This window comes from Cupressus sempervirens, chromosome 6 (genome assembly GCF_028749045.1).
Source record: "Cupressus sempervirens isolate cs-2001-9-10 chromosome 6, ASM2874904v1, whole genome shotgun sequence".
NCBI lineage: Eukaryota > Viridiplantae > Streptophyta > Pinopsida > Cupressales > Cupressaceae > Cupressus > Cupressus sempervirens.
Window position 1 is genome coordinate 163,011,616 of NC_143123.1, and position 25,325 is coordinate 163,036,940.

Below are 25,325 nucleotides of genomic sequence, written 5' to 3' on the forward strand. Positions count from 1 at the left end.
TCCTTTCATGCATTCTCTTTTCACACATTTTATCTCATACATACTAAATTATGGGGCTACAACCTCCTTAAAAAGATTTTGTGACTTAGGGTTAGGTATGAATCTATGATTGATATTCACCCATCTTTCCCACTCAAATCTTTCCATTTTTCTGATTGGTTGCATGTTGATTTCATAGGGAATCCAAATAGATTTTTTCTTCTCTTTTAATCATTTGAGATCTATCCATATGTTGGCTCAAAAATGGTTTACATCATAGTTTGTGAACACACAAACTCTTATGTTAATTTTATGTTACTTGGCACTTATTGATTATTGATGCTCGACACATACTAAATTATGTCTTGCTTGATACTTGAACTTTTCTCGACATTTGAAACTTGCTCAGCACTATTTGTTTTCTCGGCATCTAAATAACTCATCACTTGTTGAATTTTTGGCTTGACACATATTGTAACTTGGCATCTATATTATATTCGGCATCAACTTGGAAAGTTTCTTAAGCGTGTTGACACTCAATTTTCAAAACCAATCTGGTATCAACAGAAAGAAGCTATAGGAAAAAGGTGGTGAATTCATTTTTAATGAGTTTAATGGATTCTATATTAAAAGAGGAATTAGGAGACAACTAGTAGCCCCTAGTGCACCTCACCAGAATGGTATAGTAGAAAGAAGAAATAGATCCATCATAGATTGTGCAAGAACCTTAATGATAGAAAAGAGTGTTGCAATTAAATACTAGAAGGAAGCAAGCATCCCCTAACTGGGGCATAGAATATACTATAGAAATTACATGACTCTAAAGAGATTCACTCAAGTTTATATAAGACTTAAAAAGATTCACTCAAGTAGATTTTAAAATGCTGATATAAGATTTGTCCAATAAAATCTAAAAATAGAAAATTTAAAAACCAATTGTTAATAAAAATTTAACCAATAATTGAATGTCCAGAAAAATTAGTCCAATTATATCTAGAAACATTATAAATGTCACAGAGTTAATTAGAGAGAGATAAGCTAGCATTGTCTAGCCTTTCTTTTTGAGATAAATTTGAAATTACTACCTTTGAATTGCACATTCTGAAGGGCTTTCCGGTGGACAAAAATCTCATCTCAATTTTTTGCTCTCAAGTGTTGTCCATAGAGATCAATAAATAAATGGAACACATTGAGTAAACTACATTCTTTTATAGTCCTCCCAATTAGGGCTTGAATCCATTTCTACCCTCTCCCTTTCTCTCACTATACCCAAATATTTTGACTACAAAACAAATTGAAAGAATTTATGAAATATCAATGCTAGGAATTCACTTAACACATACATTTTTAAACATATTAAATCTTCATAATCTTGAGTTTCTGGATTTGTTTTTTTCTTTATCTTCATAATCTTCATAAAAATAATAGACTTTATATTAACTCATCATTTACTTATCTCATTTCATGATGAATTATGGAATGAAGTATAATTAGAATTGTTGATTTCAAAAAAACTATTAAAATCTATGCATATTAACATATTGCAGACCCTGAGTTGTTTTATGGATTAAGGTGATCCTGCCAAGAAATAAATAGCGAGAGCCAAGGCTATTAAGGAAGTTCGTCATGCTTGATATCTGATTCACTTCTTCTCTCCTCCACTTTCTTTCAAGAAAATATGTTTTACATTTATTATAAACCCTAAACATATTTTATACCTAAAAACATATTTCAAGTATTGTTACTCTTGGTTAGAGATGAATTTTGACATTGAGTACTCTCCTGTAGGTAGTCCCAGGAAGATTCAGAAGTGCAGATACAATACCTTTTACCAGAGAAAAATATTCCTTCATTAGATACTCTGTTTGTGCCTCCTATGGATTATAACTTATGATTTTCCTGGCCATCAAATTGAAAGTGTACTACAGGGCAAACAATAACATAGAAAAGACTTAGCTAGCAAGATAGAAATTTCATTGAGTTGAGTTTTTAAAGTTTTCATATTCTATGATCTATTATCAATATAAATTAAGAGAAAAGAGAATAAATAGATTTTCATTAATATTTTAGACCATATTCTAAATAGATTTTCATCAAAATATTAGGCCATATTCTATTATCCATCACAAAAAAATAATTTAGAGATGGGAATGAGTTCACCTATTGGGCAACATCATGGTGAAATGAACTAGAAAAAATAATGAATTCATTTATGATCCATTATCAAGATAAAATAAACTAGATAATATAATAAGTTCATCACCAAGATAAAACTAGAGAAGAGAAAGAACTATCTATGACACATCACCAAATAAAATGAATTAAATAAGATAATGGATTCATCTATGATATGTCACAATATATGATCCAAAATAAAATGTTTACACAATGAAACCTAAGAACGTGAACTAATTTCACTATTCAAACAATATATAGACTGTCATCTTCTTGGCCTCGGCCTATGCACTAACAAGCTTGTTGTCCCTCTAAGAATGTATCTCCTATGAAATGTGACTTCTAAGCTTGATACTTCTCATAAACTTCAAGGAAATGCTTCTCATATTTTTATGTATATCTCCCACCAGAAAAAGCATGGACCATTGGCCTAAAATTCCTTCTATGCGAGAAGGGTATTTGGATTCAAACAATTACCCTTCATTTTGAAGTATAAAGTTGTTAAGCTTTGGGCAGATACTGACAACACAGTTGAGTTTCCAAAAAAATGGGATTTAAATACCTTCCCATACCTACAATTCACAGCCATTTAACCAATCTCATGTCTTCTCAAAATATTGTAATGTAATGAATCTTACCTATAAACATCTTGTTCCAGGAATCATACCCAAAAACATGTTATGAAGATGCAAAACTATATTTACTGTATGAATAACTAATGTATTTGTTAAAAAAGCATGAATCCTACCTAGAAACATGTTCTTCTATACTAAAGGTTGTGAAGATGGGGGAAAAAACTATCTTCATTCATTCATAAATTATGAAAGCTGATATGTATTCGTAATGAGTCATGGATCTTACCTAGAAATATGTTGTTCCATGAATCTTCGAGGGGTAGTAGCCAAGTAGGGTCTTAGATAAGATGATGTTTCTCCTAGGAGTGGCTATCCTATTCTCTAGACATGTAAGATGACAAAGAATAGCACAAATGCAATGAATGATGTCATAAGAAAGTTGAGTTCCATGAAAATGGTAGCCTTCAGAAGCATTTTAGACTATTTGGTCATTTTCTATAGATGTTATCACAAACACACAATCAATCCTTCTAAAATTTTTCCCTTAGTTGGATACCTTAATACATCAAAATAAAAGACATTAAGTACAATATGATCTTATTCTAGAGCGACTTTACACTTAGAATTGAAGGCTAAATTATTGTTCAATCTTTCAAGGCTATACCGAGCATTACTTCCTTTTTCCTTTTTTTCTTAACTCATATTATGTCTTGTTCATCTATAAATACCCATTGTCTTCACTTTCTAGCCATAGATTCCTTGCCGCCAATGCTACCTTTTTGGTTTTCCTAAGTTGGCAACATTGTTTCGTCTATTAGGAATAGATAAATAGGACAGGTTAATCTCCATACAAAATGTACTAAAGACAAAATAAAGTTTTTTTTTTGTCCAAATTCACGACACATGGTGATTTATTTCCAAATTTTATATTGTTTTCAACTACCATGCAGATCATGAAGATCAAATACAGAACTTTTGTGAAAAAATCATGATGTTTTTGATTGTTTGAAAATTGGTCAAATATATAGTTTGTAGAGAGGATAGCCACATCCTATTCAAATTTAATCCCACCTACCCAACTACTCTTCGTAGAATTCATTTTGTCTAATACAAGTTCTATACTTACTATATTATTATTATGTTTTCTGGAGACTTCTACAGTGGACTTCAAAAATTTATAGTATGTATTTAATATATTTCTCTTTATAATACTATGTTTGTTGTTTTTCTTCAATGTATAGGGAGTGGAGAATATGTTATGAAAAAAGTTTTAAAATAGGGGTTTTTTGCAGCAACAGGGAGATTAGTCTAGAAACACATAAATGAAGCAATATTTGTAAAATAGGGGTTTTCTGTAGAAAATAGAATAGTCTAAAAAGTAAATGAAAATGAGATTTTTGTAATGTTTTGGACTAGTGTTTTTATGTAATGCATATCTTTCATATATCCAATATGTATTGAAAACTTCTTTTAATCTATATTATTTTTGTCTCTTTATATTATCCTCTATCTCTTTCCATCTGTGGTATTAGAGCTATATTTTTAAGTTATTGGGTGAAGATTTTTGTTTGGGAGGCTCTCAAGATTAGAAAGGTTTTTTTTCACAGTCAACAATGGCAACAAGCACAAGCTTGACAGATCCATATATCCCATAGTTCAATGGGAAAAATAATGTGTATTGGGCAGTGACAATGAGAGCATTATTTTCTTCACAAGATTTATGGGATCTTGTTGAAAATGAATACCAAGAACCAACAAATGTAGCAGAATACAATGCACGTTCTCAAGTAGATGAGAATTTATTGAAGGATAATAGGAAGAAAGATTCAAAAGATTTATTTTTTATCTTTCAAGGGTGCATGAAAGCATATTTCCAAGGATTTTAGTAGCCACAAAGTCCAAGCAAGCATGGGATATTCTTCAAACAATCTACCAAGGAATGACAAAAGTGAAGACGAATAAACTAAAAATACTAAGAAGGGATTTTGAGTCTCTTGGCATGAAGGAATTAGATACAATAGATTCATTCTTCACTTAGCTTCTTGGATTGGTAAACCAAATTAGATGAGACACTTGAAGAAGAGAGAGTATAGTAGAAAAGATATTAAGATGTTTGCCTCCAAGATTTGACAGTATTGTGGTAGCTCTAGAAGAGTCAAAAAATCTCTCATAAATATCAGTTGATGAGATTCATGCCTCCCTCATTTGTTAGGAGCATAGACTAAATAGAAGAACACATACAAGTTTGAAGCATGCCTTCAAGACACAAGTTTCAATCAACCATGGTAGAGGTAGGGGAAGAACAAATTTCAGAGGTAGAAGAAGGAACTTGAATAGAGGTGGAACAAGCAACCCATCAAGTTCAAGTGGAAGAGGTAGCATCCATAACCCAACACAAAATTCATTTCAAAATCAGCCTCAAGGGCAAAGGTATGACAAATCCTCAATCCAATATTATTAATTCAACAAATTTGGACATTATTTAAATAAATGTAGAAAGAAGCAATATGATTCTAGACAAAAAAGTGCAAACTTTACCAAACAAAACCAAACTCAAGATAGCATGTTCTTAGCTTGTAATGTGGCACAAGAAAGTCAAACTGGTTTATGGTTTTTAGATTCAAGGTGTAGGAATCACATGATAGGAAATTTAGAAATACTTTTTTGTTTGAATGAAAGTGTAAAATCTAATGTAATATTGGGCAATGACAAAAAAGTAGAAGTCAAAGGAAAAGGGAATATCAACATTCTAACCAAGAAGGGGGAGAAGAAATATATATATGATGTCTACTTTGTTCCTGGCTTAAAACATAATTTAATGAGCATTGGGAAACTTGTTCAAAAGGGTTATACAATATCTTTTTAAAATGAAATGTGCACAATCTTAGACAAATTTTCAAGCAATTAGCTCATTGCCAAAGTCCAAATGACAAACAATAGAATATTTCTCTTAAACATTAAGCTTGATTTGAATGTCAAAAATGCTCAAGCACAACCTACAATGATCACACAAGACATAGATGAAAAACTTGCAGTAGTCACACAAACAATATTTCAAGCTGAAATAAAAGATGAAAATTGGCTTTGGCATCTAAGATTTTGGCATTTAAACTTTGCAGCACTAAAATTGCTTCACAAGAAAAGTAGGGTCAAAGGATTTCCTCTCATAGAGAAACCAACAAGGGTGTGTGAAGGTTGCATCTTAGGAAACCAACATAGAGAATTATTTCCAACAACTATGTCAATGAGAGCCAAGAAACCTTTAGAGATCATCCATTCAAATTTGTGTGGACCAATGCAAACAGCCTTCATTGGTGGAAGCAACTACTTCTTGATATTCATTGATGATTATTCAAGGAAAACATGGGTCTAATTTCTAAAACATAAGGATGGAAATTTTGTTTACTTCCATCAATTTAAGGCTCTTGTTGAAAAGCTAAGTGGTCATTCAATCAAAGCATTAAGAACGGATAGATGTGGTGAATACATCTCAAATAAATTTCTAAATTTTTGCAAGGAACATGGAATTCATAAGCAATTCACTACTAGATATACCTTTCAACAAAATGGAATAGCTAAAAGGAAAAATAAAACAATAATGGAAATGGCTAGAAGCATGTTGAAAGAAAAACATTTCTCAAATGAGTATTGGGTTGAAGTTGTATCATGTGCAACATATATAATGAATAGATGTCCAACTAAGAGTGTGAAAAATATGATTCCCGAGGAAGACTGGAGTGGAAGAAAACATAATGTTTCTTATATGAGAGTATTTAGATGTGTGGCATAGGTACATGTGGTAGATGAGTTTTTTATAATTCTTTTAGAATAACTTAGAGGAGGGGGGGGGTTTGAATCAGTTATTCAAGTTCCAAATGCCCTAATAATACTTTTTCTACAAATCCTTAATGGTGTATAACTGAAATGATCATGCATACAATTGGACATTAAACAACTATAAAAAGGTAAACATGCATCACACCATAACACTAAGAATTTGATAACCTAGAAACCCTCCTAGAATAAGAAGGTAAAACTGGAGTGGGGATGATACACACAAAATAACTGTGCAATTGATTTCAACCACTTTTGATGGTATGCCCTGTTAAAGGCTTGCTCTGTTAAAGGCTACAATACATTGTTAAATGTGACCTTGTTAGAGGATTTTACCATACTATTAGGAATGGGCCTGTTTAAAGGACTTTGGAACATTCACTGGGAATGTCACCCTGTTAAAGGATTTACAACATGGCTATTAAACCAACCTAAGTCCATAGGATTTATTTTAACTGTTACAATTGCTAGAGAGTAACAATAATTGCTTTTGATCTGATACAACTTACAGCATGTCTTGCAGATTACAAATCACACTTTAGTTCAATCCTTTGCTTGGCTTTAATCACTTCAGATCTATCAGCTTGTTATCTCAAGCTTTGTCACCTTGAGTCTTCTTACTCATCATACCAATGCAATCACATCTATGGTCACCTATCGAAGCAGAGTATCTATACTCTCTTCCACCTTAGCACCTTCTTCAACACTTCATGTTAGACCATCTCTCTTTGCTTTGTGACCTTATGAATCCTTAAATAGAAATTTGGAATACCTTTCCCGCTCGATTCTCCCTCTCCAACTTTAGGGTTTCAGTAGATTAAGTAAGATACAATGTATCTATCCCATATGTTGCTCTTATCTAGAAATTTCATCTAGAATCTAATTACATTCGTCAAAAATGTTTTACATAGTGTTCTATGCCACCATCTCATCATTCTTATCTTCTATCTGATTTACAAAATTTTAGATAACTACCATGTCAGCTCAGATCTAGCGAATCTTTGATTTTCAAAATAATGCAGCAACTCGGCATTATTGGTTTACTGATGCTTGGCATCTTCTGTGTTACTTGACACTTGAATTATGCTCGACACCTAATCTTCACTTGGCACCTATTCCTTGCTCGACACCTGAAGACTTACTTGACACCTATTTCACTTGGCACCTGAACTTTACTCGGAATTGACCTTTACTCAGCACCTGAAGACTTACTCAACACATAATAAAATTGAACTTTGCTCAGCTTCAACTGAGAATCAATTCGGTACTTGATCTTTAAGTAGGATTTAGTTAATCCTTACATCTTTGATATGTCTTGGTGTGTCCATCCTCTATGTCTGAGATTATGCCATCAATACACTATTTTATCAATGGCTTAGCTGATCCTTATACTTCATTACAACATCATAACTTCAACCTTTCTCTAGGTACTGTAGTTGCATCTTATTGATTGCCATCGCCTTGTCAATCAACCAACTTATAGTATGTGGATCACTAAAACAATTGTCCTTATTGTAAGTAGAAATTTTGACATCAATGACAAAACAATGATTGAAAACATTCTTTACCAATTCCATTACTCTTCATTCATGAGCTTGTCGATCATTTCCAACAATTTCCCTCTTTGGCATTGATGGCAAACCAAACGGATCACTTGATCAACTTAGTTACCACCAAAATTATATGTGTTTTCTACTACATTCTACTTCCTTCTTGACTACTACATCCTTTACTACTGATCTCATATATCTCCATATCTTTACCTTTTAGTTTCTCATAAATCTCCCTCTTTCATATATATCTCCCTCTTACTTTGTATTGATGATCAGTTTTCTACATATATCTCCCTCTTTGACATAAATGCCAAAGATGTAGCATCTTTAACGTACAAAATATAAGCTTTGCATCTCATCTTTTCTCCCTCTGTCACCATGCTTGTGAGTGATTTGGAGTTCTTGCTTATGTTGTCATCCTCTGCATCATTCTTCTATTATTTCAAAGATTTGTTTTTGTTGACATAGGGTTGATTGTTTGCTTTAAACTGCTTGAGTTAGGGGCATTATCCCCAACTTGCCTCTTAGATATTCATAAGCATCCTTGGGCAATGGTTTGGTGAAGATATCTACAATTTGTTCCTTTGTGTGGATGTACTCCATCTTCACTTGTTTGTCTTCTACCATTCTCTAACATAGTGATTTTTTATTGCAATATGCTTGGTTTTTGCATGCATTACTAGATTCTTGGATATGTTTATAGCACTTGTATTATCACAATACAATATCATAGGTTTGGATACCTCTTCTTTCATTCCTTTCAATAAATGTGTGAGCCACACAATGTTTGTGCAATTGACTGCTGCTGCCACATATTCTGATTCTGCAGTGGACTGACATGTGCATGTTTGCTTCTTGCTAGTCCAAGTAACTATTCTTTTACCTAAAAATAATGCTCCTCCACTTGTGCTTTTTCTAGTCATCAATGTTGCCTCCCCAATCTACATCTATGTATGCATTGAGCTCAAACTTTTCATTCCTTTTATAATACAGGCCAAAATCATCAGTTCCTTTGAGATACCTCATTATTATTTTTACTACTATGAGATGATTCTCTTTAGGATTAGCAGAGAATCTAGCCACTATACCAACTGCTAATGCTATGTCTAGTCTACTATGTACAACATATTGTAGTTTTCCAATCATGGATCTGTAAATTTTTTGATTAACTTCAGCTGATACATCATTTCTAGATAGTTTATGTCCTGTTCCCATTGGTGTGCTGACTGGCTTGGAGTCTTCTAATCGAAACATTTTAAGTATCTCTTTAGTGTACTTTGATTGTGTCATAAATATACCATGTTTTAGTTGATGTACTTGCAAACCAACAAAAAATTTGATCTCTCCAAACATAGATATTTCAAACTCATGTTTCATTTTGTCAGCAAAACCTTTGCAAAGAACTTCCTTTCCTCCAAACACTATGTCATCCACAAAGATTTTAGATACAATAATATCCTTACCTTCTTCTAATTTGATGTACATTTTGATGTTATCATTAGTTCTTTCAAATCCTATTTGCACTAGACACTTGTGAAGTCTCTCATACCATGCTCTGGGTGCTTGTTTCAAACCATAGAGTGCTTTATGTAGTTTACAAACCATATCCCTATTGTTCTCATCAACAAATCCCTCTGGTTGTTCAATATAGACTTCCTCTTCCAATATAACATTCAGAAAAGTAGATTTTACATCTATCTGATAGACTTTAAAACCTTTATATGCAACATATGCAAGTAAAGTTCTTACTCCTTCCATTCTCGCAACAGGGGAAAATGTTTCCCCATAGTCTAATCCTTCTTCTTGAGCATAACCCTTACATACTAGTCTGGCTTTGTTTCTAGTAATCTCACCATTCTCATCTAGCTTGTTTCTGAATACCCACTTGGTGCCAATCACATTTTTGTCAACTGTTCTGGGAACCAAACTCTAGGTTTTGTTCTTCTTTATTTAATCAATCTCTTCTTCCATAGCTTTATACTAGTCACCATCTTGTAATGCATCATACACTGTCTTAGGTTCAAATTTTCTTAATAGACATGATTCATTTCTTAATTTATTCCTTGTCATTGCTCTTACATCTTTGTCACCAATTATCTATTCAGCAGGGTGATGCCTCTTCACATATTTGGACAATCTTGGTTCTGTCCTTATTTCCATGTCTGATCTTTCATATTTAGGATCACTATGTACTTCGTTGTCATGTAGTTCTACATCTTTATCATATGTACTAACTTCAGAGTCAGAATGAGCATATCCTTCATTCTACAACTCAACTTCTGAATGCAGCTTGGCATTCAATGGTTGTGAGTCGACTGAAATTGAAACTTGTTGTTGAATCCCAATTTGATTGGTAGTATCTTCATCAATAGACATTCCTTCATAGGAATATACAAAGGTTTTTTAGTCATTCATTCTCTTTGGTTTTTCAACTTGGACATCTAAACGCTCATCAAAGTTTACATTTACACTTTCCACAATTTTGTCAGAGTTAGTATTTAAACACTTATACGCTTTACTTCTAGTGGAGTAACCAAGGTATATGCCTTCATCACTTTTTGCATCAAATTTTCCATTCCTAGCATCTTTAAGGATAACACATTTGCAACCAAATACTTTGAAATGCTTTACATTGGGTGAGTGACCATACCATAATTCAAAAGGTGTTGCATTAGTACCCTTCTTGACTTGTACTCAGTTTAGTGTATGAACAACCACACTTACAGCTTCTCTCCAATATTTTAGAGCAACAGCCTTTTCCATCATTAATGTTCTAGCACAGTCAATCATAGATCTATTTCTTCTCTTAGCAATTCCATTTTGTGGGGGAGTTCTAGGGGTTGATATTTGTCTCTTGATTCCTTTGTCTCTGCAAAATATCTCAAATTCATTTGATGTGAATTCACCTCCTCTGTCTGATCTCAGGCATTTCAAACTCTTTCCTATTTCTTTTTCAACTCTAGCCACATACCACTTAAACATTTGAAAAGGATCAAATTTTTTCTTTAAGAACATAATATTCATCATCATGGAATATTCATCTACAAACAACATTATATATTTATCTCCTTTGTAACTCTGTACTTCTATTGGACCACATAAGTCAGTATGGACTAACTCAAGTATTTCTTTAGATGTATAACTTTTACTCTTGAAACTTGACTTGGTCATCTTTCCTAGCTGACATTTTTTGCACATGATATTGTCAAGTTTCTTTAGTTTAGGTAAACCTCTGACTTTCTTCATTTTACTGATATTAATTAGATTATCAAAGTTGACATGACATAGCCTTCTATGCCATAACCACACATCATAAAATTTTGAAACAAGACAAGAAGAATTTTCCATATCAAGATAAGATAGATTACTTCTTGTTTGATCTCCTTTTCCTATCAATTTACCATCAATATCATAGATTTTTGCAGTTTTGTTTCCAAATTCCACTTTGCACCCTACATTGCCTAACTGTGAGACACTTAGCAAATTGTAGTTTAGTCCTTCAACATAGAATACATTTTCACATGAAATTTTCTCTGTAAGCTTAATGGAACCCTTTCCTTTGATTTGACATGGAGCCTCATTACCAAATCTAACACTATTTCCATCATACTGAGTAAAGTTAACAAACTTACTTTTATCTCATATCATGTGATGTGAGCATCCACTATCTATGATCCATCTGTTATTCTTGTTCATACATGTTACCAATGCTGTAGGTTCTCTTTCATCAAATTGGTCCTTCATGGCCACATAAACAACTTCATCATCATTATCATCAGAATCTTCTTCAACAATATAGCACTTCTTGCCTTTGTCTTTGTGATCTTTCTTATCATCTTCTCTTCTATGTTTGCACTTGTTTCCTTCCTTGTATTCCATTTTCTATGTACACCTTGCAGCAATATGTCCTATTTCATTGCAATTGAAACAAATGATAAGTAGCTTACCTTTGAATTTTCCTTTGCCTCTTTGAAATCTTCTAGCTAGCAATGCTTCCAATTATTCCACATCTTCCTCATCAGTACTATTGTCACTAGATACATATTTCATCTTTCTTCCCTTCTTTTATTTCACCTGATCAGAATCTTTCAATGATAGCTTGGCTTTGAAAGCAGATTCAACATTCTCAGGTTTGTAGTTGTCAAAGTTAGATAACTCAAATGCACTGAGTCTACCCACTATTCCTTCAAAACTTAGATTATTTCCTGGTATACATCTTAGCTCTTGTATGGTAGATATGTTAATAACATATATAGGGAGCAAGGTTCTTAAGAACTTACTATTAATAGTATCTTCATCCAATTGACCACTCAAACATCTTATTGTACTTACCATTTCCTTTAATCTAGAGGCATACTGAGCAACATTCTCACTTTCTTCCATTTTCATCTTATCAAACTTTCCTCTGAGGCTTTCTCTTTTTGCTCTCTGGACATTCTAATCTCTTCCATAAATGTCTAATAGGCCTTTCCACATCTTGAATGTAGTGTCACATCCTTTGATATCATTGAATTCAGCATAGTTGAGTGCAGAAGCAATTTCTAGCATTGTTTGATTGTGTTCCTATTTGTTTTTCAAATCTTCTGTAGTGAGAGTACCAGCTAGATCAACATGTTCAATAAAAATCAAATTTTGTGTATAATCTCCTATGGATCCAAGATGTAGCTTCATAAAGCTTTGCCATGCAACAAATTTGGCTTTGTTGAGCTTGGGAACTTCTCTTTTAGGCATTTTGATCTTTTCTGCTTCCAGTCCTTTTAAACTAAGTCAGCAGAACCACTCTGATACGAATTGTTATAATTCTTTTAGTATAATTGAGGGTAGGGGGGGCGGGGGGGGGGGGGGGGGGGGGGGGTGGTGAATTAGTTATTCAAGGTCCAAATGCCCTAATAATACTTTTTCTACAAATCCTTAATGGTGCATAACTGAAATGATCATGCATGCAGTTGGACATTAAACAACTATAAAAAGGTAAACATGCATCACACCATAACACTAAGAATTTGATAACCGAGAAACCCTCTTGGAATAAGAAGGTAAAACTAGAGTGGGGATGATACCCACAAAATAACTATGCAATTGATTTCAACTACTTCTAATGGTTTGCCCTATTAAAGGCCTGCCATGTTAAAGGCTACAACACATTGTTAAATGTGACCTTGTTAGAGGATTTCACCATACTGTTAGGAATGGGCCTGTTTAAAGGACTTTGGAAAATTCACTTGGAATGTCACCCTGTTAAAAGATTTACAACATGGCTATTAAACCAACCTAAGTCCATAGGATTTATTTTAACTGTTACAATTGCTAGAGAGTAACAATAATTTCTTTTGATCTGATAAAAATTACAACATATCTTGCAGATTATAGATCACAATTTAGTTCAATCCTTTGCTTGGCTTTAATCACTTCAGATCTATTAGCTTGTCATCTCAAGCTTTGTCACCTTGATTCTTCTTACTCATCATACCAATGCAATCACATCTATAGTCACCTATTTAAGCAGAGTATATGTACTCTCTTCCACCTTAGCACCTTCTTTAGCACTTCATGCTCTCTCTTTGCTTCGTGACCTTATGACTCCTTAAATAGAAATTTGGAATACCTTTCCCGCTCGATTCTCCCTCTCCAACTTTAGGGTTTTAGTAGATTAGGTAAGATACAATGTATCTATCCCATATGTTGCTCTTATCTAGAAATTTTATCTAGAATCCAATTACATTCATCAAAAATATTTTACATAGTGTTCTGTGCCACCAACTCATCATTCTTATCTTCTGTCTGATTTACAAAATTCTAGATAACTACCATGTCACCTCAGATCTGGCAAATCTTCAATTTTCAAAATAATGTAGCAACTTGGCATTATTGGTTTAGTGATGCTCGACATCTTCTGTGTTACTCGACACTTGAATTATGCTCGGCACCTAATCTTCACTCGGCACCTATTCCTTGCTCAAAATCTGAAGACTTACTTGACACCTATTTCCTTTCTGTTACTCAGCACCTGACCTTTACTCGGCACCTGAAGACTTACTCAGCACATACTAAAATTGAACTTTTCTTGGCTTCAACTGAGAATCTGTTCGACACTTGATCTTTAACTAAGATTTAGTTAATCCTTACATCTTTGATATGTCTTGGTGTGTCCATCCTCTATATCTTAGAGTATGCCATCAATACACTATTTCATCAATGGCTTAGGTGATCCTTATACTTCATTACAACATCATAACTTCAACCTTTCTCTAGGTACTATAGTTACGTCTTATTGATTGCCACCTCCTTGTCAATCAACCAACTTATAGTATGTGGATCACTAATGCAATTGTCATTTCTGCAAGTAGCAAGTTTGACATCAATGACAAAACAATGATTGAAAACATTCTTTACCAATTCCATTACTCTTCATTCATGAGCTTGTCAATCATTTCCAACAAAGTTGAGAAGAAAATTGTATAACAAAGGAGAAAAGTGTATATTTATTGGTTATAGTGATGAATCAAAGGAATATAAGCTATATAATCCAATCATAAAAAGGGATATAATCAATAGAGATGTGCAATTTGTAGAAGATGAAGCATGGGATAGAACCTTGGATAAGATAATTAATATAGTAGCTAACTTACCACAAGAGAAACATAAAGATTTTGCATCAACATATACTTCAAATGTGACTTCTCCTACACCCATTCAAGGTCAATAATTGGGTCAAAGGATACCATCATCAAGCATTAGGACAGCCCCACACTCACAAGAATATAAACCATCAGATGTGCAATAAATACCATCTTCAATTGGGACTCTTATTTCTAGTCCATCAAGTCCACAATCTACAAATTTAAGTGACATTTCAAATCCCGTGCTTGCTTAAGGAGACAAAAAATTAGAAGTTTAAGAGAGACATTTATGAGCAAGATAATGCTAAAACTAGTGGAGATTAGATTTCTCTTTTTGCTTTATATTCACATGTTGATGATCCAATTCACTATGAAGAAGAAATTAAAGAAGAAAAATGGGTTCAAGTAATGGATGAAGAAATTGATGCCATAGAAAAAAATCAAACATGGGAACTAGTGAGTCTTCCACAAAGAAAAGATGTGATTGGAGTAAAGTGGGTTTACAAAATAAACTTGAATGTAAATGGTAATGTTGAAAAACACAAAGAAAGGCTTGTAGCAAAAGGTTATTCACAATGGCCCAATGTAGACTACAATGAGACATTTGCACTAGTAGCTCATTTAGACACCATTAGGAATATATTAGCCATAGCAGCTCAAAACAAGTGGGCAGTTTATCAAATGGATGTAAAATCAACATTTCTCAATGGCTTCTTGGAAGAAGAGGTTTATGTGGAGGAGCCACCTGGGTATGAAATTATGGGTCATGAAAACAAGGTTTATAATCTCAAGAAGGTGCTCTATGGACTCAAACAAGCTCCTAAGAGTTTGGTATAGTAGAATTGATTCTTATCTTTTACAAAATGGCTTCAATAGGTGCAATGGTGAGCCTACCTTATACACTAAGTTGAATGAGCAATGTGAGATCTTAATTGTTTGTTTATATGTTGATGACTTGATTATCACAGGTGATTTATCAATTGATATATTTAAATCAGCTATGAAATAAGAATTTGAGATGACTAATTTGGGTTTAATGAAGTCCTTTCTTGGCATTGAAATGAAACAAAATGAAAATGGTATATTCATTTCTTAAGAAAAGTATGCTAATGATATTTTAAAGAGGTTTAATATGTTGAAATGCAAATCAACACCAACACCAATTGTCATGGGTGTGAAGCTAAGCCAAGATGAAAAGGGTTCTAATGTAAATCTAACTTTGTATAAGAAACTTGGTTGAAATCTCATGTATCTAATAGCCATAAGCTGGATATAATGTGTGGAGTTAGTCTCATTTTAAGATTTGTGTATTCTTCAAATGTTTCTCATTGGCAAGCAGGAAAAAGAATTTTGAAATATATCAATGGAACAAGAAAATGGAATATCTTATTCAAGATCAAATAATTTCAAGCTAATAGGATAGACTGATAGTGATTTTGTAGGATGCATTGATGATAGGAAGAGTACTTCAGGTTATGTCTTCCATTTTGGATCAGGTGTAGTATCATGGGTTTAAAAGAAATAACCAATTGTCACTTTTTCATCAACTGAAGCAGAGTATGTAGAAGCCAAAAGTGCATCATGTCAAGAAATTCAGATGAGAAGAGTGTTGAAATAATTGAAACAAGAACTAGAGGATGCAACAAAGATATATTGTGATAACAATTCAGCCATAGCATTATCAAAGAATCTAGTTTTTCACAAAAGAAATAAACACATTGACACAAGGAATCATTTCATCAGAGAGCTCATCGCAAATGGAGAAATTAAAATGGAGCATTGTAGATTAGAGGATCAATATGCTGACATCTTCACCAAACCATTGGGAAAAGAAATTTTTGTGCATCAAAAAGACCAATTAGAAATCATGGACTACAGTTGTGATTAAGGGATGTTGGAATTTAATCCCACCTACCCCAACTATTCTCCATAGACTTCATTCTTCTTATTGTTGTTTGTTGTCCCATCATTTTATCTAAGATAAGTTTTGTACTTACTATATTATTATTATGTTTTTTGGAGACTTCTATGATGGACTTCAAACATTTATATTATGTGTTTAATATATTTCTCTTTGTAATACTATGTTTTCTTTTTTTCTTCAATGTACAAGGAGTGGAGAATATGTTATGAAAGAAACTTTAAAATAGGATTTTTTTTGTAGCAACAGGGATATTAGTCTAGAAACACGTAGATGAAACAATATTTGTAAAACAAGGGTCTGCTATAGCAAATAGAATAGTATGAAAAGTAAGTGAAAAAGAGATTTTTATAATGTTTTGGACTAGTGTTTTTATGTAATGCATATCTTGCCTCTGTATATACTCCTTTATCTCTTTCCATCACGTACTAGATAGATTGCAGTTTAGGTATTGGACTTTTAATTCAAATTAATATATCTAACTTATAAAATTATTATTAAAAAAATTTGTTGATAAAGATCTATATTATTTGCTTATTATTTCACTCAATAAGTTAATACAACAATTTAGTATATTATTGTTGTTATTGTAGTAAACAATCAATCTAAATTATTGAAGTAACAGAATTTCAATCTTAATATATTAATCTTCATTGTAACTAAATTGTAGTTAGAATCATAAAATTAAAGTGATTCCTAATTAAAATAGTTTAACTTAAACATAAGATTATATTATATCATATATTAATAATATAATCCTTATCTTTTAAAAAAGTATTTATTTATAAATTATATTATAATATTAGATTATATTTAACTTTATCTCCAAAGAAAATATATTATATTATATTATGTATTATACTAATGTTTGCCAACCCCTATACTAAATTGTTCTTCTCAAGGCCATATTGCTTCATTTTTAGGATTTACAAATGACTAGATAACTAAGAGGGGCAGGGTGGTGGGTGAATCAACTATCCTTAGGTCTTTATGTATCACTTCAACTTTTAACAACTTCAAACAAATTATTCAAATTCATAACACCACCTAGCCAATATAGCAACTCATCGTGAACTTAACTTATTCATTCATCATTCAACTCTTTGTTCACTATAAGATGACTAACATAAAAAAAAATAGTAGTAAATAGCATGCATCACACATATAACATTCACACCTATATGATATTAGGATTTAATATAGAAACCAAATTTAGGAAAAATCACCAAGAAACATGCTACAACTTTTCATTCTTCTAGAATGAGCTCGGTTAGTAGTCAACCCTATTAAAGCTTACAAAACACACTTTTATGTGTGACCTTGTTAAAAATTTAACAACCATGTTAGGAGAGGCCAAGTTAGAGTTCTTTAGATCATTCCATTAGAATGTCACCTTGATTAAAGGATTTACAAATGGTTGTTAGGTTAACCTTGATTAAAGGATCTTGATGCCACAATGGTTAGAAGGTAATAGCTAGATTTAATCTATTGGGATACAACTCACTTTAAAAATTTAGATCTCAATTTGTCTCATTTGATAGTTCATTGACTAGATTTCATTAAAATCTTCATCGCTGATCTATATGGCAACCCTCCAAGCAATCACACTTCACCAATCTTCTCTCCTTTTCTCTATTACTTTGTTCTTCACTGACCTTCACAAAAATAGTGAATAAAAAACAAACCAACCTTACAAAAAATCTCATCCCTCATTAAATAGCTAGCTATGGTCTTTTTCTTCTTAAACATCATAATAGATCTTAGAATTTGATTAGATTCATTGAATATATCCATCACTTTGTCCTTCATCTCCTTTCTTGAAATTTATAGAAACCTCTCCTTAAATCTTGATCACTTTTAGCAAACTCAATTCATACATTAAATATGCTAACTAATGAATCCTTATCATTTACATTGTTGACCAATCCAAAAATTCAACTAAATTAGCCTAAAAGCTTGATTCTTTCATAAACTATTATTTTGGTGACACTCATTCATCATTGAGTTCTTCTATTCAAGAAACACTAGGTAGCTCTTAGTCTCTACTATTCTTCTTTCTCATCTTTCACTAGTTGGCTTGGTCTCCACTACACTCGATCACTACTATATTTTCATGCTCATCTTACTTGGCCATAACAATCACTTGGTTGATACTATTAGCTTGGCTATCTCTAAAGGTCCTTAATCTTTTGCTTCATTGACTTAGTAAAACTATCACTTAGTCAAACTTAGTGGTTTACTTAACATCTTGTATTCTCTTCTATACTTCAACTCAAAAATAATTTTCACTTCATATAATGATTAAAAAATGTATCATCTTTTCAAAAACCAACTGATCAAGTGCCCAATGTAATTCCAATATACTTTCTCCTCTTTACTCAACAATTCACTAGTTCATCTAGTTATCTCTCTTTTCAAATCCTCTTCATCAATCAACTAATATGGTACTCTACATTATTCGTAAATATCTTACCAAGGAGGATTAACATCAATGACAACATACCAGTTGTTCCAATTATAGTTTCCAACAATTGTTTGTAGGTCTGATCGATGCCCTCTAAGGATTCTAGTTAGATTCACTCCTTCCTATTTTCTTTCCAAATTTCTTTCCACCAATTTTCGAAAGAGAAACAGTAACAAATATTTTTTTGTTTTTCAAAAAAATCTCCTCCAAACCAATGATCTCTCATATTTCTCTCTACTCTTATTATGAACATGTTATTCATTTCCTTAGGTATGCAAAATGCTCAATAATTATTGCATGTTCCATTGTCAAGCAATGACAAGAAATTACCACTAAAGATTCTTTTATTGAAATAGATACTACTACCCTCCCCCCACCTTCTTTCTCTCTTACAAGATTAAATTCATAATGGTTTGTAACTGTTGTTTTAAATTTAGAATTGCAACTGTTATCCTCAAATAAAATAAAACATAAATGGTGTTCATTAATCCAAGTGGCAATGCTTAATATTGAATTATTTGGTGAAGAGTGAATGGGTTGTGAGAAATGACATTGGAATATTAAATTTATTTGTCCATTAGATGGGTTTAAAATGAATCATGAAATGCTTATTAAATTTCAATAAATTTATTTATTTTGTTAAAAGAATTGTTAAAAAACTATTTTATTTTCAAAATTAAGAATATTCTAATTTATTTAAGAACTATTCTATTATTTTGTTATATAAATAAACTAATTTTATACTATCAATTTAAAAATAACATAGAACTAAGAAGATGTTATTGTCATTTAACCTTAAAAAATTTAAATGCTTACATTTATAAGGGTTTTTCAAAATTTAATTAAATAATTTAAAATATGATAATTGAATATCTTAAAGTTTCCAACAAAAAGTATATATCTATAAAATTATTTATCTTATGAATAATACCAAATATTCTTTTGTGCATTACTAACTACAACAATCGATGTTTATATATGTATCTAATAATTATTAACAAAAACTTAGTATCCAACTCCTAATTGATGAAACACTCTAATTAAATGTTAATTAATCATAGTTCTATGAAATAAAATTTTGATAGGCAAGATCCTACAACGTAATGATGAATTGTGAGCCTCTCATTCGAGAGGTCTTGGGTTTGAATCTACTTGAGATCAACACATAACAATAATTAATCTTAACAACAATAATAAATAAATAATAAATAATCCAAGCTTCAATCAATTACATATAAAAAAATGAAATACAATTTCATTATTACTATAATTATTATAATACCACAAGTTTACTAATACTATAAAGGGAATCCCTTACTACTATTGGATAAAGAATGATCTATGACTTAGTATGTATTTCAAGCTAATTTCGATAGCACTTGACTTGTTTTCCCAAATGACCCCTGAGAGAAGACATGTGGCATACACGTATCACATGTCACTAATCATTATTCGCTTAGACACAGTAAATATCATACTGACATGCGATGACATGTTATCATCATCACTTACATTATACTAGAAAGGGGATGTGCTAGCCCAAAATTTGATCAATGATGAAGATGAATAGTTCCAAATGTATTTCGGGTTGATTTTAGCAACACTTGACTTGTTTTCCCAAATTCCCCTAGAAAACAGACACATGGCATACACATACCAAGTGTGACTAATCATTGTTCATAATTTCATTATGACATGGTGTGGTGAGGCAACATCTAGATATCATTTGTTGTCTACAATATAAAGGCAACATTCGATGTGCCAATGATCATTGGACCATCAAAGATCAATAGCTTAAGATATGTTTTGGGCCAATTTTGGCAACCCCCCTCATTTTTTCAAAATTTCCCTAGAAAAGAAGTTTGTGACTCTTCACAAATTAGCAATAATTAGTAAAGTGAATCCCAAATTATAGTGTAACATTGCATATTTCAAAATAAAGTATAATACCAGTTCTACAATATATAATCTACAAAACAAATATTAATATCAAACATAGTCTTGACTATCCTAGTTCTACAATTTGTATAAAAGAATTATGTATAGATCGCAAGGTTTTTTTTTTCATTATTCGATTTTGGATCTGTGCACAAACTATAAAGATTTAGTTTAAGCATTGGAGCATCATTGATCAAAAGGGGGTTAGGATTTGCAAGTTACAATGTATTCTCCACCTTCTAATACATCTCACAAACTATAGTTATCAATCTGAGTGTCAATTTTCCAAGTAAAATTTTGAACATGATATTTTTACTATAAGTGTTGTATTGCTTGTTGAATTTAGGGTTAAATTTTGAATCAATCATACATTATGAGACTAAATTGTTTACATGCTAGCAACTAGCTAATTTTCAAAGTAAAATAATAGAATTACACTTTATGGTTTACTTTTAAATGCACCAAAAATTATAATTTGTGACTAAGTATACTTCTTTTTAAAAAATTAATAATGATGAAAAAAATATAAGAGGAGTCGAACTAGTAGTGGAAATGCAACTGAAAATAAAATATAGGGGATCAAAAAATTGATTTTAGACTTACACAAAGTGGTTAACATGTTAGGTTTAATGATGAATTCCATGATATTTGTGATTTTAATATCTATGAAATAAGTATAAATCAAATCTAATGTGAAATTAAAAATAAGTTTAGTGATCCACAAAGGAGTCAAAATATGTTAAAATAAAATTAAAAAATGATAGGGTCCTTTGTAAATAAATTTGGAACATGGATTGAGGGAATGACCCACTTGGGGTTACCTCAAGTGTTCCCTTGTCCCAAATTTTTAATGGTTGGTGCCAAAAACTATGATGAAAATAGAAAGATAATTGCCAATAATAATAACCAAGAGGTAATTATGACAATAACAAAGAGTGAATTTTCTATTCTATTGGCGCTAGGGTATGAAGCATAAAAACTAACCCACATTGACTTGGAAAATTTGATAGAAACATATGAGAACTTAGAACTAGATAGAAAAAAATCTTATATCAAAATATTAGTAGACATATTTAATATAGCTTGTGATCATAAATTGTCCTATGAATTTGATAACCCAACAAATGAATATAAAAAATAATAAAGTATTGAAGAAGGATGTGCTTGGTGCATCTCATTTTCAAGAACCTATATAAAGTAGGATATTTCCAAAATATAACCCAAATAAATAAATAATGGAGTTCATGATTGTTTCACCCCCATAGCTATATAATAATCCACTAGAGAATAAAATAAATCCACCATATTTGTATGTTGCAAGTTCACTCTTCAAGATGGAGAGAGAGAAAAAGGGACCAAAGAAGGCAATTGAAAAGTTGCAAGTAGATCTAGAAAATGTAAAGGCAAAGGAGTAAGAAATTGATAACAAGTGTAAAGAAATAGAGAAAAGGATAAGAAATGTTTCCTCTCAAGAAGCAACTACACAGCCAAAAAATTTGGAGATAGAAATGAAAATTATGAGGGAAGAATTGGAAGAAAGAAACAAGCTAAGTTATGTAAATATGGCAAGAGAAAAAGAACTCAAGAAGTTGAAGGAACAATTGGAAGAAAGCAATAAAAGACCTAGTCATACTCATGTTAATATGCATCTAGATGTAAAATTCAAATAACTCTAGAAAAACTTGCTAAAAAGAAATAAACAACTTGAGAATCAAAGAGCATCTTCAGTAGATATTTTCAAAAATTTGGAGTCTAAAGGAAATATGACCACTAACTTAAATAAGGAATTGGAGAATGATAGGGAAAACCTAAAATAGTGGGAAGAAAATACAAGAAAAATAAAGAAACAAAGTGAAAATTAGTTCACACTTGGTGCAAGAGGTCTCAAAAGGAAAATAAAATAATCACAACCTCTGAAAATAGCTTGAATGAGTCAAATGAAAAAATTAACAATTTAGTCAAGAAAATTAAAGGAAAAATGTATGAGAATATTGATATGCATGTTATGTGATTGCTTTTAATTGCATCAAAGTGTTCAAGTTATGTGTGGAAGTATCAAAGAGAAGGTTGAGAAGAAAAAATACCTTTTTAACCTTGAGAAGATTGCATGGTAGATTATACACATAATCAACAGAAACAATAATAGGTATTTGGAAAGAAATGGAACTCATGACCGCATTTGTGCATCAATAAAGACATCATCTTGTTGGCATTATGATTATTTTGTCATTACACTTACTCAATTCTGTATGCTTACCAAGCATCCAAGTGGTTACCTTGTAAGCATTTGTAGTTCAACAATTTACACCGAGCAGACCGTGGCTATCGAGCAAATTCAGATAATCTGAAGTCTAACAATGTCTACCAAGCTTCTCAGTATCTACCATGCTTCACAGTGTCTATTGAGCAGATAATTTGTGTCATGAAGAGTCAGTGCAAACCAAGAAATGAAAGATTCATTACAACTCAAGCAATGAAAGATTCAGTGCAAACCGAGTGATGAAAGATTCAGTGTTTACCGAATGAAGCAAGGTAAACTCAGTATACAGTATCTACCGAGTGACACTACATCTACTGAGTCACTAGTGGTTACCAAGTTCAAAACTACATCGAGTGATTAGTATGGACTGAGCCTTCACTTCTACCGAGTGCATGACGATGTCGAGTAATGCAGTATTGGATGTCGAGTATCAAAAGGTCACCAAGTTAGTTTAGTGAACTCAAGTTATTTACTATTGGGCCAACTCTGTAATGTATTTGTTTACTTGTATTTTGGCCGATCTTGTAATTTTGTAAGTTTGAAAGGTATATATGTAAGATGTATTGTAAGATATCAAATATGTATGACATGATGAAAGAATAGAAAAGTAATGAAGAGTATATGCGAAATATTATCAGCAGTAGTTCAAGGTACACAAAAAGGTCAATTCAGAGACTGAAAAGTTACATCCATCACTTGAGGTGATCAATGCATAAGGGATCTTATCAGCAATTAGTTGCAAGTAGATCCTCTACTTCATCCTAATAGGTGAATCAGATTTTTCAAATCCTCTAACAAGGTAGACTTAACAGTCTTTGTACAAATCTCCTAACAGAGTGCATACTTCATTGTATGTTTGCAAAATCCTCTAACAAGGTGGACCTAGTAGTCCTTTGTGCTCCTAACAGGGAAGATCACTAGAAGTGGTCAATGTAAGCCTTAACCGACCAAATTTATACTCTAGTATTAAAGTTTTGTGGGTATCATCCCCAACCTAGTTTTACTTTCTATTTGGAAGGTTTCTGGGTCACCAAATATTGTGTTCACTTGTGTAATGATTGTTTTATGTTTCAGAATTTATGCATGCAATAGTATAGATGGATGTGTGGTAAATTAATAAAAAGTTTTAAGGTTACTGATTCACCCCTCCCCTCTCAGTAACCTATCATAGCTTGAATATTTCCAACACATCTATCATTCAAAAGTTCTAGAGTGTAAAGGAAGAAGAGGAATATTTGAACTCATTTGGGAGAAATATCACAAAGATAAATGACAAAGAAAATTTAATGATAAGTCTTGGTTTGCCTAACCCTTACCCTTATAACTCATCAAGGAAGTTCATTTGAAGGGAATCTTACCAAAAAGAGGTGGAGGCCAAAATGAGGTCTCAAGTAGTCAAGTTTCCTTAGGATACAAGTCCTCAAAGAATTTTGAATCATGTCAAACCATTGAAAAATATCAATGTACTATTAGATGTAGCATTTATTTCAAGTAGATATACCAAATATAGATGTCTAATGAAGTTGTAGGTCATCTACTATAACATATAAATGTTCAAATTCAAAATGAAGTAGAATTGAGCATCCTAAAAAAGATAAAGGGTATGTGCAAGATCATGGTCAACCAAACTATGGCCTTAAGTAGTAGTGAAAAACCAGCAAATCAGGGTTATGTCAACTTCACACATAATTTTTAAGTGGTTCTAGAATTTATATCAAAAATTTGTAAGAAAATAATCTATAGGAAATTGAATGTAGTTTCTAAACTACTAGGCCTTATCTGGAGAAAAATTATTTGATTGGTCAAAAGTTTGGATTTTAATGTAGTACTACAAAAATTTCAAGGCAAAAATAAAAGTAGGTGTATGTCTGACCACCTTAATCACAATTAAATGTTAATATTTTTAAATATAATTATAGATATAAAAATTAGACTCATTAATGTGATCAGATTTCCACAATCCATAATAGTTATGATACTCAATTTCTAGATTAGATTGTGTAGAT

General features: G+C 32.0%; 1 pseudogene; it reads right to left on the reverse strand.

Annotated features, from left to right (window-relative positions):
- Positions 1-1,147: 1,147 nt before the first annotated feature.
- LOC149551755 (steroid (22S)-hydroxylase-like) lies at positions 1,148-23,230 on the reverse strand (annotated as a pseudogene).
- Between the last annotated feature and the right edge of the window lie 2,095 nt (positions 23,231-25,325).